This window comes from Pelodiscus sinensis, chromosome 2, assembly GCF_052426305.1.
Source record: "Pelodiscus sinensis isolate ZL-2025 chromosome 2, ASM5242630v1, whole genome shotgun sequence".
NCBI lineage: Eukaryota > Metazoa > Chordata > Testudines > Trionychidae > Pelodiscus > Pelodiscus sinensis.
Genome location: NC_143053.1, coordinates 251232516 through 251252656, shown reverse-complemented (window position 1 = coordinate 251252656; position 20141 = coordinate 251232516). Strand labels below are relative to the sequence as shown.

The 20141-nt window shown below is 48.3% G+C and overlaps 1 pseudogene; it reads left to right on the top strand.

Moving 5' to 3' along the window:
- The first annotated feature begins 15920 nt into the window (after positions 1-15920).
- On the top strand, positions 15921-17511 carry LOC142826882 (uncharacterized; annotated as a pseudogene).
- The last annotated feature ends 2630 nt before the right edge of the window (positions 17512-20141 follow it).

The following is a 20141-nucleotide window of genomic DNA, read 5'->3' as shown; positions in this document are numbered from 1 at the left end:
GCTTGGCTTGTTTGTGGGGGAAAGGCACCACCCCACCACAGACATGCCAAAAGCCACATCCCCTTTTAGCAAAACAGCCTTCATTCTGCAGTCAAACCAGCTGAACAAAATCCAACTCCTGGCCCCGCCTCCACAGCACTGAAGCCAGAGAAAGGCAAATTCACAGAGCAGCACCTTCGAAGAGGCTGTGGGTCGGTTTCCAGCACACGAGGGGGCTGGTGCTGCAGAGATCAGGGGCTCTACAGCTGAGTAAAATGGAGGTGAGGAGGAGGAAAAGCAAGCCAGCTGACTTGAAAAGAAACCTTTAGCGTCCCCTGCCATGTTTGGTCACATTATATCACGGCTGTGATGCCTTATTGTCAGCTGCGCTGCACATGCATGATGCCCCCCCGCCTTTGTTTCTGTTGGCATGAGGCTGCTTGGCCCTTGAATCAGACTGTTTCATACCAATGGATGTAGGGGGTTGGATATGAGCTTAAAAGCCGGCTCCCTACGAGCACCGGCTCCCGCTGCCTCCCTGCATGTAAATATATGTTAACATAAGAATGGCCATACAGGGTCAGACCAAAGGTACATCTAGCTCAGTATCCTCTCTGCCAACAGTGGCCAATACCAGATGCCTCAGAGAGAGGGAACACAATAGGTAATCCTCACATGATCTCTCCCCTGTCATCCACTTCCAGAGAAACACAGTCTAGGGAAACTATTCCTACCCATCCTGGCTAATAGCCATTGATGGACCTAATCTCTATGAATCTATCTAGCTTCTTTTTGAACCCTGTTAAAGTTCTAGCCTTCACCACATCCTCTGGCAAGGAGTTCCACAGGTTGACGGTGTGCTGAGTGAAGAAAAACTTCCTTTTGTTTGGTTTAAACCTGCTGCCTATTAATTTTGTTTGGCAACCCCTAGTTCTTATATAGTAGGAATAAGTAAATAACTTTTCTTTGTTCACTTTTTCTACACCAGTCATGATTTTATAGACCTTTGTCATATCCCCCTTAGTCTTCTCTTTTCTAAGATGAAAAGTCCAAGTCTTTTTAATCTCTCTTCATATCGGACCCGTTCCAAACCCCTAATCATTTTTGTTGCCCTTTTCTGAACCTTTTCCAATGCCAATATATCTTTTTTGAGATGAGGCAATCACATCTGGATGTAGTATTCAAGATATGGGCGTATCATGGTTTTATACAGAGGCAATAAGATATTTTCTGTCTTATTCTCTATCCCTTTTTGAACATCCCTATGTGCCTCGTGAAAGGCAGCTGACCATGGCAGCAGTGTTGCCAGAATGCAGATGGAGGAGAGATGAGGTATTATGTCCAGTCCCTTTCATTTCTATGGGAAACCCATGTGCTTCACATGCGCTAGATGCCAAGCAGCACTATGATATGCTCACCTCCCTGCTGGGAGGCTGGCATGTGGCATGCTACATGAGTGGGGAAATTCAGGCCATGGACACCGGAGCAAACATCTGCTCTGACAAAAGTACCCTGGGATGCTTACTGCCTCCACAGGGCACTGGTGGTTCCATAAGGTCTGAGCCGAAGGAGACAGACCCAGTAGACCACATGGAACTCAACTCCTGAAGGACAGAGTCGATCCGACCACGACCTAGCCTGGCTTCCAACCTGCTGTGTCCTGGGGAGGGGTGGCTTGAACCCAGTGCCAGCCTGAACCTGCCACAGCAGGGGTGCTCCTACCCCCACTTCCCAGCTCCAACCCAGCCCCCGCTTGAACCTGCCAGAGCCAAGGGAGCGGCACCTCTCCTGCAACCCCAGGGTGGTCACAGTGGGGAGAGGCACCTCTCCACACAGCCCTGTTGCTGCTGTAAGGAGAAAGAGCTGGGGCGGGGAGGACATCCTCTCTCCTCGCAGTATACCCGGAGCAGCCTTCTTTACCCCAAACCTTGCAACCCAGCCCAACCTGGAGCCTGCACCCCCAGGCAGAGCCCTTGCACCTCAGCCTTTTGCCGCGCGCGCGCACACACACACTCACTCTCTCTCTCTCTCTCTCTCTCAGAGCCCCTTGGCCCCACCCATGCCACAGGAATGTTATGTGCACCAACAGGAAGGTGAAGTGTCACACACCACGTCTGTCGTGGTGCACCGAACAAAACTCATTCCACACAGGGGTGGGAAAAATGAGAGGGAACACTGGTCTGCTCTAGTGCCGAGCCATGGTACCCCTCTGTTTGGCAGTTCATAGTCCCAGCACCTCCGAGCTTGCTGTGTCAGTTGTAAAAAAGCCCCAGCACCTTTTCCATTACAGGCTAAGCAAATGTCCGCTCCAGCATGACACCTGGCTGAGCTGAGAAACAGGCACTAGAGTTGCAGCATCAGATGCTTCCACTCCTAAAATGTTTCCTCTCTGGCTTTCTGCTGCTCAGGGAAAATGCCACACGCTTCCTAGTCTGCACACGGCCCTATTAGTCCCACGTGTACATTTTACTGAACAGGATCACAAGAAAAAACTTCCTCTCCCAATTGTAGGAGCCATTAAATTAAGAAAGGACAAGGTTAAACAGGGCTGGACCACAACATTTTGGCACCTGAGGCAGTAGCTCAAATGACGTCCCCAGGCCTCCTTTTCTCCTGCCTGCCTGTTAGTTCTCTTGTGCCCTCCTTCCTCCAGCACAGCACGCCACCATCTCTGTGCATCTAGAGCAGAGAGAATACATATGCACCAGCAGCAGACACAATTTTCTACACCCTGGGTCCTAGTGGCGCCCTCCGCAGTCTGGCACCTGAGGCGGCCACCTCAGTTCGCCTCATGGTAAGGCCAGCCCTGAGGTTAAAGGCACACTAATCTCCCCTTGTGCAGCAGGCTAGATGGCTTTCCTGGGTTTGTTTCTGGACAGCCATCACCTCAGGGCATGGCAATCCTTTGGAGGAAGGACTACATCTCCCAGAGGGCATTGCACAATGCAATTTCTTATTCCCCATCTCCCTGCCCTCTTGCCTGCCAGCTAGCTTTTATTTCTCTGGCTTCTGTTTCACTCCCTCCCCTAGAACTTTAATTACACTACTGATACAACTTTCCTTTGAGTCCACAGTGTGGGCCAGAGGAGATACAGGCATGGAAGTTGGAGCCACAGGTCTGGATTTCGTTATCTGTCCCGTGACCGCTGAATAACCAAGCCTTCTGGTTAATGCTAAGGGGAAGAGAAAAATGCTTGCAGGGGCATTTGCTTGAGTAAGACATTTTCTTTTCAGCTTCCGGTGTGTTTGTTGCCTCTGGCTAACACAGGCACTGGAGGGAGAACATGGAAAGCATCTTGTGTCACGAACATCGCTTTTGCGTTTTAAGTTAAACAGTACTGATCTCATTCCCCGTCTACCGGGATTTTCTTTCATGCTGACATCTCTGTAAGAAAGTCACCAGCGTGCATGGTTAAAGCATCTCTCGAAATTCCTCAGTGATCTACAGCTTGGGAAGAACCTGGCATCTAAAAATTGTACTGACCTGACAACAGCACGTTCGTTGCACTGCTTTGCAAACAGCAGAGAACACAACACTAAATACAACGTATTCCAAATGAACCCTGACAGAGCTGGCCCATGCTAATACAAGCTGCTTCTATGCATTAGCTGGTGTATTATTGGACATGCCCAGGTTATTAATCCTGGTGGCAAATGTCTCAATAACTTCTGTTACCGAGGGGCAGGGGGAAGGAGTGGAGCTGAGTCTCTCAGGGTTCAGCTAGGAATGTAAAATCCTGTTTAAAACATTAACCAGTTCACTGTGATCTTGTGGCAGGAGGCTGCTTCAGCCTTGAGGGACCTGACGCATCACGCCAGAGGTGAGAGCTGCTCTGGCCAGGCCGAGCCGCCCGTTAACTCTTTACATGCCTAGTTTCAGCATGCCCCTACATGTGGGACTCCCAGAAAAAAAGAGTGACCAGATGTAAGTGTAAGCTCCAAGCATATTTCACTCTAAAGCTGCACTTTGGAAGGGCTTTGTCGTTAGTTTTCAACTCACTTTTATGTCTCCTCTATTAGTTCATAAATGACAAATCATCTAGGCTGCTTTCCTGCATCACTCGTGTGAGACGGGACGGGCTTTCTTGCCATGCTGGCACCTCCTAGTGGCCCATCTAGGGATTACTGGTAGCTACTCCAGGGTCTGACACCCTGTCCTGGTGATCCTCAACCCCACAGCCCACTCACTCCTTCCCTCTGCATAGGGCTCTAATCCAGGGAGCCTCAACCCAAGAGTTCAGGGCTTCTTTCTCCTGGGCCTTGCTGCTTTTCCCCTGGACTGTTCCTACACTGTCTATTCCAGGCTTCTGCTCTCCAGGATCAGAGAGTGCAACTCTCTGTTGCCAACTCCCTGGCTTTACTTCTGCCCCAGCTTCATCCCCAATTAAGCCCCATTGTGCCCTACTTCCCCAAGTGCTATCGATGGCTAATTGTCTTCTTTTGCCTATAACAAACACTCCAGGACCAGTGTGGGGTGAACACCCCAGCACAATATGCCATAGAATTTCACCCCCTGGCCCCTGCATCTAGCCCAATTCTTTGTGATTGAACCAGATTGTATCTTCTAGGAAACCATCCATCTAATCTGGATTTATAGATTCCAGGTCAGGGCAGCATCACTGCAGCTCTCGGTCCAACGGTTAAATACCTTCTCTGAGAAAAAAAAAAAAAAAATATATATATATATATATGCAGTTGGTTAAAGCACTGGAGTAAAACATATTACGAAAATTGCTCCTGCAACAAAGTCCAGACTTTAGGGTTTTGGAGACTATAAAAAAGGAAGCACATTGGGGAAGTGACCTTGAACAGTTGTTATTTGTATTACCATAGCACCAAGGAGCCCCAGGTCTGTCAAGTGGTTTTACAAACACAGAACCAAAAGACAGTCTCTGCCTCTCAGAGTTTGCAATCTATGTGCAGCAATGTTTTACACTTACAGGCCCCTGTATGGGCGGGCTTTTAACTTTAATTCATTAATCTCTTCAACAGGCAGGGAATTATTATGTCTGTTTCCCATACGGATCATAAATTGAGCCACAGAGAAGCTCAATACAAAACACACCCAAAGTCAAACAGCCAGTCAGCATGGGAGGACTGGAACTACAATATTGATTCATCTATTCTAGTTCCTTCCTCTAGCCAACCAACAACCAAACATGCTCTACTTTGTGTAGTGTTTATGTCCAACATCTGAAGACATGATGGCTGCATAACTCACTCCCTAAGAATTTATCTGCAGACAGCTTTTGTCCTGTCCTTAACTTTTCTTTCTTCATATTTATTTTTGGTGAAGATATTTTGACGCCTGCATTTTTCTAAGAGGCCAGTACCTTTTTATTTTTCATTTTTTTGGAAAATCCCAGACTAAATCTAGAGCACCAGTATTGCAGGGGACAAATAAATGAATGGCATGCCCCATCACCACGGCTTCTAGAGTGTGAGGTTCTCCATGCTGCTGTTTACACGCCAGCCACACAAATACCACTTTGGGTCTCATGCAATGGTATCAGTGCTACCATTGCCTGAACGGTGTAGGTCTAACAGGCCAGACATTACATTTTCAATGGGTCTCACTCTTCCCCATGCAGACTTTCATTTGTAAATCTCTCAGGGTATGTCTACACTAGCTCGTTAATTCGAGCTAGGTAGGCAAATGAGGAGACCGGAGTTGCAAATGAAGCCCAGAATTTAAATATCCCGGGCTTTATTTGCATTCCCGTCCGGTCACCATTTTGAAATTTCACTAGCCCGAACTCACTGCCACCCGGCTACATGTGGCAGTGAAACGTTAGTTCAAATTAAGTCCTTATGCTTAGTATAACCACGAAAGCTTATATAAATCTGTTAGTTTATAAGGTGCCACAGGACTTCTCATTGTTTATGCATATGGAAAGCACTTGGCAGCAAAACAGAACAGGGCAATGAGATGTCCCTCGGCTGTGAATAAAGACAAGAGGCTGACTCAATACATCACAGGGCAGAGGAAGACTCTCTGGAGCTATTCATTGAGGAGGTAACTTGATGTGTGGTGTTGCATCATGCAAGACTGGGCCCTACTTCTTTGAGGGCAGCTAACACTGCACGAGGCTTTGGGTGAGGATCTACTTTATTAGACAGGCAAGGGGACTAGTCATCAGTGCAGGCCCTATTCTGCATCTCATGGTTTCGTTTTGCATATTACATTTGTGTCCATTACTCACACTTTTTTCTGTTTGAATCGCTGTTCTTTCTTCACTAAGGCTGTTCTTTCTACACTACAGCTCTTTCCGATTTATTTTATTTTTTTTTGGAAGAGGCTTTTCCGAAATTTGGCCCATCTACACTGGGCCAAATTTTGGGAAAAAACTCTCTTTCGGAAGATCCCTTCTTCCTCATGGAATGAGGAAGACAGGGCTTCCGAAAGACCAAGTTTACAAAAAAATAAGCGGAAGAGCAAACGTGTTCCTTGGACGCGGCGGAGTTTTTCCGGGATACCTCCCAGAAAACCGCCGCAGGTGTAGATGTACCCTTAGTTCCCTTGTGTGTTAAGATAATGCAAGTGTTGTGTGTGACATGGGCAAGGTGGTCTATTGTAAAATAGGCAACAGAGAATCTGGGATTTCTGGGGGTAGCGAGTGGCTGGATGCCCCAGGGGGAGACGTTGAAGGGACTCAGGGATAGGGGTGCATGGCAGGGCAGGAAAAGAGAGCTGGAGTGGCTACAGGTTGTTTCAGGAAGCTAATACCCAGCTGGGATAGGCAAAACTCTCTCCCACTTTGGACAGGTGGCAACAAGGCAACTCACAAATCTGCGGCACCCTGAAAAGCAGCGCAGCCTCTCATACTAAAATCTGATGGGCGACAATTTAAGGTGGGATTTTCACTCTGCTCCGAGGAAAGTCAGCAGGAGTTCTCCCATCAGCTCCATGGGGTACCCAGGAAGGCCAATGCTCAGGGCTTTTGAAAATCTCTGTTGTGACCATGCTAGGCTCCAAGCTTTGAACTAACAGGCCAGGATTTCCTCTTTTGTACAGCACATGCCTGTAGCACGAACGACAAGAAGCAGCACCTTAAGGAACAAAATAGGAACCACCCGAGAAAGGATCAGGCCATAAATTAATAAGAGCAGAGATAATGCTTCCAAGGATTTGGCTGAACAAATCGACAGCAACTTCCCCTGGGCTCCGGGTAACCATGAAGGAAGGAAACACAGCAGGACGGGGAAGGAGTGATAGGAAACAGGCCTTTGATGTCAAACTTAGCAACAAGGATTGGAATAAGTTTGGATCTGACATGAGAAAAGTTAGAATCATAGAATTATAAATGATCAGGGTTGGAAGAGAGCTCAGGAGGTTACCTAGTCCTACCCCCTGCCCAAGGCAGGACCAACCCCAATTAATCATCCCAGCCAGGGCTTTGTCAAGCCAGGCCGTAAAAACCTCTAGGGATGGAGATTCCACCACCTCCCTAGGGAACCTATTCCAGTGCTTCACCACCCTCCTAGCAGAGGTGCCATTTCAGATTTTGGCAGTGGTGGGGGGGGGGGTTACCTATGCATGCCATGATGGGGGAGGAGGAAGAGAGTAAGGGAGGGGGGAACCAACTCCCTCCCCCCTACACACATCAACCTCTCTGCCCTCTTCCCACGCATACATACCATCTCTATCCAGGGGCTACTGAGGCACTGGAAAACTCTACTTTTTTTGGCAGACAATTTAGCAGTTAGCAGACAGGAGCACTGTATCTAATTCCTATATAAAGTAGCCCAATGTCTGTGACTCTGTAATGCTGAAATGCTGGCTGTTGCCTCTGGGCAGCACTGTTGCCTGAGTCACATCCTTCGCCTCCCACCATGGCACTTGGCTGACTTCTGCGCTGCTCAGCTGGGCCGCCGTGGAGGAGCAAGTGGCCGTTTGGGTTCCAGGGTCCCCCGAGTGAGAGGCAGGAGCGGGGGAGAAGAGAACAAAAGAGATTGAGAGAGAGGCAGGAGGCGGAGGAGAGTTGAGAGAGCGCGAGGGGGAGGCAGTACGAAGAGGAGAGAGAGAGAAAGAGAGACCCGAAAATCCTGTCTTATGACAGGAACTTTTATCCTAGTTCCTATATAAAAGAAAGAAAATTAAATAAATATTAGATCCACTCAGCTCCAACACTAACATATTCTGACAGCTTGTGGCAAGACACTTACGGGACACTGGTTAGCCTTAAAATTTTAATATATACTCTTACTTTGTTACTAAATCTGTACATAGAGAGGGAGAGCCCTGTCAGGACTCCTGGGCTCTCTCTCAGTTCTGGAAGGGGAGTGTGGTCTAGTGGGTTTCCCCAAGGGGGCAGATACATTTCAGCTCTATATAAGCATATCAGAATGTCCATACTAGGCCTTTTTTTGAAAAAACTTCCCCTGCATCTTGACTGCTGCTGCATTATTTCGAAAGTAAATCAAAAGAACGCAGCAGCTTTTTCAATCACGGAAAACCTCGTTTTACGAGGAATAACACCTTTTTTCGAAAGTGCTCTTTCGAAAAAAGGCACTATGTAATACAAACTGTCCTTTTTCGAAAGAGAGCATCCAGACTGCCTGGGTTCTCTCTTTCAAAAAAGCGGCTTGCTTTTTCAAAAGTACTGGTTGTAGTCTAGATGCTCTTTTTCGAAAAAAGTATCTTTCGAAAAAGCCTCTTTTGAAAGAGGCTTGCAATCTAGACATAGCCTATGAGTTTTGACAAAAGAGGCAATGCAAATGAAGTGGATTAGCATTTTCTCATGCTTCATTTGCATAAATCTATTTCGGTCTATTTTTGCACAAGGGGTTTTTGCACAAAAACAAGCAGTGTGAATGTTTCCTTTTTGCGCAATCCCCCTCTTTTTTAATGCCTCCAGCATAAAGATCTTGTGCAAAAAGGAACCATCCACACTGCTTGTTTTTTGCAAAAACCCTTGCACAAAAATGGGCTGAAAGAGATTACAGCCGCTCCCCAAGTTACAAACAAGTTACGGACCAACACTTGGTCCGTAACTTGAAGTGTTCATAACTCAGATCCCATAGAGTTACGTGGCGACCACGCTGTTCGTAAGCACAGATCGCCGTTCGTAACTCGGATCCGCATTTACAACCGCTTTGGTCGTAAGTGCAGATAGTCGTAAGTGGAGGTGTTCGTAACTCGGGGAGTGGCTGTATGCAAATGAAGCACAAGAAAATGCTAATCTGCGCTTCATTTGCATTGCCTCTTTCGGCAAAACTCATAGTGTAGCCTAGGCCTTAGTGATCAGCGAACAGGGCAGCAGCCAACAGGGGAGTTTGCCTGGGAAATGTCTGAGAGGAGCTCGGGTAAGTGTGATTTTTGGGGAGCTGTGTTTTGAGCTGGTGGGGTGAGTATCAAAGTGTTTGTCTGTCTGTGAGCATTTGTTTGGCTGCGTGTTTGGCAGTTTGGAAAGAGCGGCAGTTTGAAAAGTGTGAATTGGGAGTGCTTTGTTCCAGGTGGGCCTTCAGAGGCTGATTGGATTAGAGGCAAGGCTTTGAGATGGGCCTAGCCAGTATCCAACAGAGCAGCAGCCAACAGGGGAGTTTGCCTGGCAGTTTGCCCTGGGGGAGCCCTATAGTGTTTGGTGGGACGGAAGAATTCATAGCATGGTTACAGGCTGGGGGCTGACTGGCTAGGTAGCAGTTCAGCAGAAAAGGACCTGGGGATTACAGTGAGAAGTTGGATATGAGTCAACAGCGTACCCTTGTTGCCAAGCAGGCTAATGGCATATTAGGTTGCATTAGGAGGAGCATTGCCAGCAGATCTAGAGAAGTGATTATTCCCCTTTATTTGGCATTAGTGAGGCCACATTTGGAATATTGCGTCCAATTTTGGGGCCCCCACTACAGAAAGGATGTGGATGCCTCAACCCAGTAAGATCAGTAGGACCACTCAGGAGCAGAATGTTAGAGCTCGCCAGAAAATGACATTTCTATCTCAGGGAAAATACACGATTTATCTGGGGAAACAAGATTTCAACATTTGTTTTCCCCCTGAATTGGGAGGAAGAGCTAAAGCACTACCTTCTCATAGAATGAAAGGTTCCAACAATTTTCTGTTTGAAAGCACCCTGGTGCAGCATTTTAGCATCTTCAGCTGAAACAAAGCATCAGTTCCGGATATTTAATTTTAAAGGGGCACTCTGGAACAAAACACTTTGGAAATGGCCAGTGACTCCCCGGCCAACATCCGGGGAGCTGACCCCTGATCCTCTTGGCATCAAAAGCTGAACCCCAATGACTTCAGGGGGTGCTGGGTCTAGTCTACAGGCAGGCAATTGAAATGTAGGAGATGATGAAGCTATGCTATCGTGGGACTAGCTTGTTGTGCTCCCTGCCTAGTTACACAACTGTGCCTCAGTTTCCCTTCTTTGAGGAACATCAGTCTCACATAATGGCTTGTGTCAAATGAGCATCTCCTTTCCCATCTGACGAAATGGGTCTTTGCCCACAAAAGCTTATGATCCAATAAATCTGTTAGTCTATAAGGTGTCACAGGACTTCATGTTGCTTTTGCACCTGTATACAGCATCATCAGTGTATAGGTTGTTCAGCCACATGCAGCCTGACGAACTCCTCCTCCTTTCTGCATTGCCACATGCCCCCAGAATAAAGGTAAAGTGTTCCTGTGACAAATTCTCCCTAAGGCTCTGCCACAGCTTCTCTTTAGTCTCCTTAATTACAGATCCAGGAAAGTTGCTTCCCTCCAGGCCATGCTAAATGTTCCACCCAAAGGAGTCAAAAGTGCTAAGTTAAGCAGGCAACTTGTTTAAAAAAGAAACATTCGTCATTGTTTGCTGCTCGCTCAGGAGAACTACAACTCCCAGCAAGGCCCTGGAAATCCCCTAGAATAGCTGAGTAGCTAATGCCCCAGTGCCCAAGTTGACTGCATTGTCCGGAGAGCTGATCACGGCTGGCAAAGGCCAATGCGCAAAGTTGTTTCACCAACCCATCAGCATTTTTAGCCTCTTTCCCTCTCTCATCTTGCCTGGCTTTGTTTCTCTGTCTCCTATTTTACCCTTTCCCCAGTTGTTTTTAAAGCTCTGACACAGACTTCCTGTGAGTCATCAAAGCAGACATTTGGAGGAGAATAACTGATGGGCAGAGGCACAGTGTGTCTGGGTGACAAAAAGCAAGTGCTGCCAAATCACCTCTGATGGAAAAATCCGCATCTGGCTAATGCTTAGAGAACAAAAGGTAAATGCCTGAAGGGGATGTTTTCCCACAGCTAAGACAGCAGCACTGGAACGTCTTTTGTGTCTGTAGACAGGCCAAGTGTCATCCGTGAGATACTGAAAAAAGTAGGGAAATGTGAAAGCTTGTTTGATATGTGGAAATATTTCTTGAAAATTTCTGATCAACTTAATATTATATCTCTAGCCATTACCGATGTTAAATCTCCCCCTTTTGGAGTGTTCCATGAACAGAATCAAATCTGTTCACTTTGGGGTGCCAGCTACTTGTTTCTTTAAATCCAAGCACTAGGGGCAATATGTTCCCGGCTGATGAATTTACATAATACAGAGATATTTGCTGGTGAGCAGAATGGGACCCAAATTGTGTGTTTTAAGGTCCTTTTATTTAACATGACACATCAGAGTTGCTCCATGTCAAAGAAAATAATTGTACCTTTATGAAAATAATATGTCCAGACTGCCCTGATGAGGCCATGTTTTAGGGCCCATATCCCAGTTGTATTTGTGTGTGGGAGTATAGGTGTGGCTGTGGGTTCAATTATCAAATAGGTTTCTGATGCTCTGACACGGAGCAGTTTCCTCTCTGATTGCAGCACTGATATGTTCTTTTACACTGTTTATTTAACTTGCCATTTTCAGTTTATTGCTAGGCCTTTAGGTCATCCGTGTATGCAAAGTGTTATTGTAAGTGATGAGTATTTCTTGAATAATTCATACGGTCCCTTATCCAGAAAAGCATATGCTTTCTTTTAAGCGCAGGAGTCCCATTGAAGTCTATAGCACTGCTCACATACTTAGGGATTTATTTACATGGGAAATTGACCAGCAGAATGATAGCTGTATGTTATATGAGGATAAAGTCACTTTTATTCTGTAATAGGAGTGTCCACAAGAGGATTTATAGTGACTGACATATAAGGCTATAATGATACTGCTACAGTTCTGCTGATCAATTTCCCCAGTAAACAAGCCTTTAAAGGTTAGCATGTGCTGAGGTGCTTTGCTGCATCAGGGCCATATAGACTATGTAACATAAGAATAGCAATACTGGTTCAGACCAAAAGTCCATCTAGCCTAGTATTCTGTCTTCCCACAGGGTGCATCTATGCAGCACTCTTACCTCGAAATAAGCAACACAATTTGCGCTATGCAAATTGAATAGCTTATTTTGATCTTACTTCAAAACAAAGCACTATTCCGAAACGTCCCTTATCTGTCATGCAAGGAGGTTTACAGTGACATCAGAATAGCAAGGCCGTTATATTTCGATCTAGTGGGCTTGCTCTTAAGATGCAGAATAGCTATTTCGGGATAAATAGCGCCAGTGTAGATGTAGCCACAGTGGCCAAAGCCAGATGCCCCAGAGGGAACGAACAGAACAGGGAATCATCAAGTGATCCCGCTTGCTGCCTCTTCCCCAGTCCTGACAAAACAGGATCTAGGGACACCACATACAATGGTGATATCAGTGAGGCAAAGGGTTTGTAGGTGTGTGCAATGTAAATGCAAGTTTTTATGTTGGCCTCACCATACATCGTTGTGCTTTAAGTCGCCCTCATTCTCCATTAATTAGCACCATTTGTCATCATCTGCTCTCTTCCACAGTTGTCCCAGAGTTGCCCTTTCAGACCTGGATCCTGAGGTCACTGGGGCTACTCATAGGAATAAAGTTAAGCCCAGCCATGCAGATTTGCAGGGCCAAGTTCTAAATCTTCACCCCAAAACTTGATTCTGGTCAAGGAGCGCAGTAAGAGCAGTAGAGAGTCCTTCGAACCCTTCAGGGGCACTGGTGTTAGCTACCAGGAACCTGTCAGAGCATCCCTGAATAGATAGTCAGGCCAGGCCTGACTAGAAAAAATAAGTACGTGGGTCCCACCTCTGCCCTTATGGGCTATGTCTACACTGCGCCCGTTTGGCACAAGAAATATGCAAATGAGGCTAAGTGTTAAATATCACCAAGCCTCATTTGCATAATTAATGAGGCTCCATTTTTGCACAAGAGGCTTTTGCGCAAAAATCCCTGCTTGCACAAGAGCCGTTCTTCCTCCTTTTTTCAGGAAGAATGGCTCTTGTGTAACAGGAGGGTCTTGCGCAAAAAGGAGCCATGTTGTCGGCTCCTTTTTGTGCAAAAGCCTGACGCAAAAACAGAGCCGAATTAATTATGCAAATGAGGCTTGGTGATATTCCACGCTTTGCCTCATTTGCATATTTCTTGTGCCAAATGGGCACAGTGTAGACATAGCCCCCGTCTCTTCATAAGTCACTATTTAATGAGCAGGGACCACAGCAAGCATTCAGTGCAGGGCAAATCTAGTGGTTCCTAGGAGCCAGATGTGGACAGGAACCAGCAAGGCACAGAGCATCCAAGCCACACCCCCTTTCCTCTGGCCACACCTCCATACTGGCCTGGATGTGTAGGGACCATCCTCCCTAGTTTGGATGCACTGGAGGAGGGCCAGAATGCATCAGAGATACAGTGCAAAGCAGCCTTGCCACATCTTAGGGGCGGGCCAGTCTCAGTCCTGGCTGAGTGCCAGTCTGCACTGCAAGAAGCACAGTTCCAGGGGCAGCGGCCTTCTCACATGTGCATTTCTTGGTCCTATAGCGGTGTTAGTGCTTTAACCAAGAGGCAAGTCAAGGCCTAGCTATCACGGAGAGTGTGGGGGGTGGGGAGAGAAATCACCAGGCCCTGCACTCCCATTTGCAACCAGATAGGACTCTCAGCCAGCAAGCAGAACAGAAGCCACCCTGGGCCCCCTTCCTGCATCCTCCCCCAGCAACTCATACACTCAGCAAACCATCCCAGCCCTCCAGGCAGCCCCACCCCCTCCTTTCAGATTCCCAGGCAATGTGTCACCTGGTTGCTTCCCCCACCCAGGCTCAGGTTACCAGACAGCCTGAGCTATTGCTGTGTCCATGTTAAAAAGGAACAAAAGGCAGGTCTATGCAGCACTTTAAAGACTAACAAGATGGTTTATTAGGGGATGAGCTTTCGTGGGTCAGACCCACTTCCTCAGATCAAATTGTGGAAGAAAATTGGCCCGACCATATATACCAAAGGGATAAAATAAAATAAAAAGTGAACACATATAAAGGGCTTGGCTATAGATGATGGATTGTATGGTGTTCTGGATGGGAGCTGAAGGCATGTAGGTAACTGTATGAGTCAGTGGGTTTTCTGTAGAGAGGTATTTAATTTACTATTGGTGATTTGTACTGTGGTGTCCAGGAAATGGATCTCTCTTGTAGAATGGTCCAGGCTGAGATTGATGGTGGGGTGTAGGTTGTTAAAGTCTCTGTGGAATACATCCAGTGTTTCTAGGCCATAGGTCCAGATCATAAAGATGTCATCGATGTAGCATAAGTAGAGAAGGGTAAAAGGGGATAGGATCTGAGGAAACGTTGTTCTAAGTCAGCCATAAAGATGTTAGCATACTGTGGGGCCATACTTCCCCAATTATCACCTCTATAATACCAGTAGCTCACAGACATTAACTTCCCCCTCTCACCTCCCCCCCCTGTTCTGAAATCTGGTTTGTCTTTTTAAATATTTGTTCACTTTTTTGATTGTATCCCTTTGGTATATGTGGTTGTGCCAATTTTCTTCCACAATTTGATCTGAGGAAGTGGGTCTGGCCCATGAAAGCTCATCACCTAATAAACCATCTTGTTAGTCCACTTAGGACTTTAAAGTGCTACATAGTCCTGTCTTTTGTTTCAACTAGACCAGACTAACACGGCTACATCTCTATTACTACGTTAAAATGGGGCAGCCCCCCCACAGTGAAAGCCACACCCAACATTCCCATCTGCAGCTGGGTACCAGTGCAGTGCCCAGGGAAACAGAGACCCACACAGAGTTACCACAGAACAGTACAGGACCATAGGAATCACATACGGCATAATAAGTGAACAGAGGGAACACAATCCCCACTACGTCACACTAGGTTAAAATACTTTTCCTTCAAATAGCTAGGAACAGGAGATCCTTATTGCCACTCCATTAAAACACAGATGGGCTAGTGGTGAATCCTTTTTGTAGTGTAAGTAGGGACATAAAATCCCGTTTAATCAGTTAACTGGTTAAATGTTACACTACAAGTTGTTTTTTCTGAAGCGGAGTCTGGACTTCCACCAGCCAAAATCAGGAGTTGCTCCAAAGAAGGTCCTGGAGTTACACTGGTGGAAGTGATTCAGATCAGGGACTTTGTTGTCACTAGTAAACACTAGTTCGAGACCTCCCTCCCACCCCATCCTGCCACACACTTGCTGTATGACTCGCAACTCCATTGAAGCCAACTTCTATTAACATAAGCGGGGCCAGCATTCCATCCTGCAGCCTTCCTGTGCCCTCAGTCTCTGCTCTACCACATAGGGATAGTGATATCCCCTCTCTCCCATGCTCGGCCTGTGTTGTCTAGTTCACAGAAGGGGAAACAGAGGCAGCAGGAGCACAGATGAAGTATTATGGTCACAAACAAGTCAGTGGCCAAGGTGAGGCTGGAACCCAGGAGGCTGGAGACCTCATCCCATGCCCTGACCTGTACGTAACCACGCTCCTGGTCCCTAGACTTCAACTTAGTGGTGATCGTTCCAAGACTCTCGCAAATGAATGCCCCACTTAGAACTTTTCTGCTGTCATCCGCCTTTGAACTAGTGACTGACTGTATTGGATTTTTCATCCAGCAGATGAAGACCCAATGGTTCCAAATAAGGAGAAGCACTAGGAGGAGAGGACTAAAAACAGGAGCCCCCTCAGGAAATGAAACGAGGAAGGAGAAGTGGGAATGCACCGATGCGAGGCAAAAATCTCCGAGTCAGGATAAAGCCAAAACCCATCCGGAAACAGATGCGCCATCCATTCCTTGTGAACAAGCTTCCATAACAGCCCAGCAGCCTGGTCCGCCAGGGCAGTAGAGTGGTGTTGCTATGGAAACCCTTAAACTAGACACACAAGAGAGACTGGGCCTATGCGCCAAAAATGGAGAAAGCACTGATGAGAGGGTAGATGTAACAGCCCACCAGAGTGTCCAGCACAGCAAGATCGATGGAGAGGAGAAAAGCTTGAGCACCACAGGGTACCACACAGCCAGAAACAGGAGATCATGAGTATGGCAAATATGGGAAACTTTTTGTTAAGAGGAATCTCACAGTCCACCAGAGAACTCTCAGGAGACGGGACCCAGAGGAACCCAGCGGGTGTGAGGGAAATTCTACAGGAGCTCTCAGCCCCTTGGAGACCTCTCAGGAGACAGGGCCCACAGGAATCCAGTGGCCATGAGCAAACTCTGACAGGAGATCTCGTAAGACACAAGAAGAGCACCACTGCAGTGGAACCATCCCCCAACCCGGAAGTCAAGGAAAGCCGCCAGGGAGGGTTCTCTGTCCTGAGGGAAGGCCTGAGGAGAAAGCGGACTCACGCATGCTCTGAGTATGGGAAGAAGTTCAGCAAGAAAGGCAAACTCACCAAGCACCAGCCTACCTACCAGGATGGGAGGCCGTTCAAGTGCGGCCGGTGCCAGAAGAGCTTCTTCGTGAGGTCCCAGCTCGCCCAGCACGAGCGGATCCACACGGGGGAGCGGTCGTAGAAGTGCACGGAGAGTGGCAAGCACGTCTCCCAGATGTCCAACGTCATCATCCACCAGAGAATTCACACAAGGAGCGGCCCTTTCTGTGCCGACTGTGGGAAGAGCTTCGTCGAGAAGTCGCAGCTCATCACACACCGCCGGACCCACACAAGGGAGCGTCCCTTCACGTGTGCTGAGTGTGGGAAGGGGTTCTCACAGAAGATCACCCTGATTACCCACCAGGGAATCCACACCAGGGAGGAGCCTTACACTTGTCCTCAGTGCAGCAAGATCTTCAGCCAGAAGGCTAACCTCATGCGGCACCAGCTGATCTACTTGCAGGAAGGACTGTACACATGCAAAGAGTGTGGGGAGAGCCCCTGAAGAAGCATCAGCTGAATCATGCTGGGGAAAGGCCCCGTGTGTGCACCAAATGTGGGAAGAACTTCACCCACAAATCAAGCCTCAGCCGGCACCAAGAGATCCACGCCAGCAACAGGCCGTACGCAGCGGTGACAGCAGAAAACCTCAGCGTGGTCTATGAGATCATGCACATCCCACTACAGCGCTAGGGCAGGGGAGCACATTGGGTGGCAATGCAGATTTCCTTCGTATCACCTGTCCCAGGGGCTTGGAACCTCCCCAGGGGCAGCTCGCTCCGTCCTGCTGCCATGGCGTATGAAATACCTGAACATCCAGCAGAGGACAAAGAGCAAGGGCCGGGTCCTTGCCACTGGTTTCACTTGTGTTTTCCTTCCACAGTAATGACATCGAACAGGACCTCAATCCGTCCATTGCTTCTGGAGGGAGAGTTAGAGGCGGCAAAGGAAGGGACAGCAGCACTGAGTGTTGTAGATAGAGCACACAACCCTGAAGGGATCAAGGAGACAGTCTGCAGCCGGGTAGGCCTGGGCTGGGCACCCAGGCCATGTGGGATGGAAGGATAGGGGGCAGGCCTGGGATGACTGAATATTCCAGATCATGCCATGGCTCCTAGCAGAGTTAGTCTGAGCCCACAGCCTCTGCTCTGCATTAGCAGAAAGGTTCCTGGGCACGTCCCCCAGCCCCAACCCCAAGGTTTCCTGGGTGGAGGAAGGACAGTGTCTGTTTCATATACAGTGTTCGCTTCTGGGCCCATCTAGTGGTTTCTCTTGCTGCCATTGTGCTTGGTGTCATTTTTCAAATTGCCCACACCTGCTCCAAACTCCATAGTTCTGGCCACTCTCCAGCGGCATGCAAAGAGTCCCCCTTTGGGCAGCTCACTAGCAGATGCCCAGGCCTCAGTGACATCTGCCATCTGCTCATTTACATATGCTAATATACACCTAGTGGGTGTTTCTACTTAGCCCTGAGTGGCCAAGGAATTTGCATGGACCCAGTCTTCTGAAAATCCCACAGAGTAATGGGTATTCTGGCAACTTAGAAGTGCCCAAATGCAACCTTTAAAAATCCCTTGGTCCCCCCAGATCAGGGGTGGGTAATAATTTTCGCAGGGGGGCTACTTCATGAATTTTGGTACATGGTTGCAGGCCGGCTCCAGGCCCCTGGGAAGGGGTGGGGCTGGAGGCTACAGAGAGAGAGAGATTGAGATTTTGAGACACAGATTGAATGTGTGTGGGAGTCTGGGAGAGTGTGTGTGTGTGTACAGAGTCCGGGAGTATGCGTGTGTATGTGCACGCACACATGGCACAGAAATAGTGTGACAAACTGGGTGTGTGTGACAGTGACACAGGAAGTGCATGTGTGTGTGTGCGTGCGTGCTGGGTGAGTTTGAGAGAAGCCTTGCACTGTCTCTTTAAAACAGGGAAAGCTGTCCTGATCTGTTGTCTTCATCTCCCTCACTCTACAGATATCTGGTGGGGGGGTGGGAGAGCGAGTGCATATGAGAGAGTGTGCACGCATGTGTGTGCACATACACAAGCACTGAAATCCTAGAAACAGGGCACTGCCTCTGAAGAGAGGAACTCCTGAGTTACTTACTCTGTGTGTTTCAGATTGGAGCAGCTCTACCTGACCCCTGGTCTGCAGAGATGTGGTACAGGGGCACACCCTGCGTTCAGCGCTCCCCTCTTCGCTCCACACCCCCGCACAGCTCGCAAGAAAATCCTGTCCTGCAGCCAAGCTGCTCCCAGAGCAAGGTTGGGGGAAGGGCAGCTGAACACAGCCGGTTGGCCCGGAGAGAAATGCTGGGTGGGCCGGATCCAGCCCCCACTCCTGCTGTTGCCCCTCCCTGTCCCAGAACTTACCTGAGCTTCTTGGCTGGGGGCTCAAATCACTACTAGTGCCTGCCCTGGCTTTTGGAGGGGGGGGGAAAAAAATCAAAGCATCTCAGTAAGACAGCTGGGACTGGAAGTTTGCAACTGTCAATATCTACCTTGCTGCCCATTCCAGTAGTCCCTCATGGAGCAGTGCCAGCTTGAGCCAGGCTTCACTAACCTGGCCTCCCTTTGCATTAAAATCCCTGGCAAGCAGATGACCCAAGATCAGCAATTTTGCTTCCCTGCACGGATTGGGACGTTTGCTGCCTTTTGGATCTAAAGATGAGCTGACTGCCATATGATTTAACCACATCTGCACCAGGGTCATGATTTAGTTTGGAAAAGAGAAGACTGAGAGGGCAAGGGGACATGAGAGCAGCTTTCAATTACCTAAAAGCATTGGTGGTCAGTGCAGTCCCTAGCACCACCTATAGCCCCGCCCCCTCTGCTGAGGCCCCGCCCCCTACCACAGGGAGAGGAGGAGGAGCAAAGTGCTGAGCATACCTGTCCCTGACCACTGCCACGGGGAGGGAAAGAGCGCGCATGCACTCCAGCCTCCCCAGAGCAGTGGCAAGGGAAGAGGCTTGAACTGTACGGCCTCCCTCGCTCCTGGAGCACCAGGAAGGGAGGGGGCAGCTTGGACCGAGCACGGGGAGGGTGAGCACTCTGGGGCAGCAACACTCTGCCCCCAGTACACCTACAACAGGACTCGGGGCAAAGTGTGTGCACAGCCAGGCTGGCGGTTTGGGAAGATAGAGCCTTCCCCTGTCTAAGCCACTGGATGCCCATTCCTAAAAGGGTGTTACAAGGAAGAAGGAGAAAAATTGTTCTCCTTGGCCTCTGACAATAGGACAAGAAGCAATGGGCTTAAACTGCAGCAAGGGAGGTTTAGGTTGGACATTAGGAAAACTTCCTGCCTGTCAGGGTGGTTAAGCGCTGGAATAAGTTGCCTAGGGAGGTTGTGGAATCTCCATCACTGGAGATATTTAAGAGCAGGGGACTGGACTTGGTGACCTCTCGAGATACAATCCTAGAACACTACAACTGGAAGGGATGATACTGACATGACTATATTGCTACAAAATCACTCCCTGTCCAACACAGTTCTACTGGTGTAACTACAGCAAAGTGCTGGCCGAATG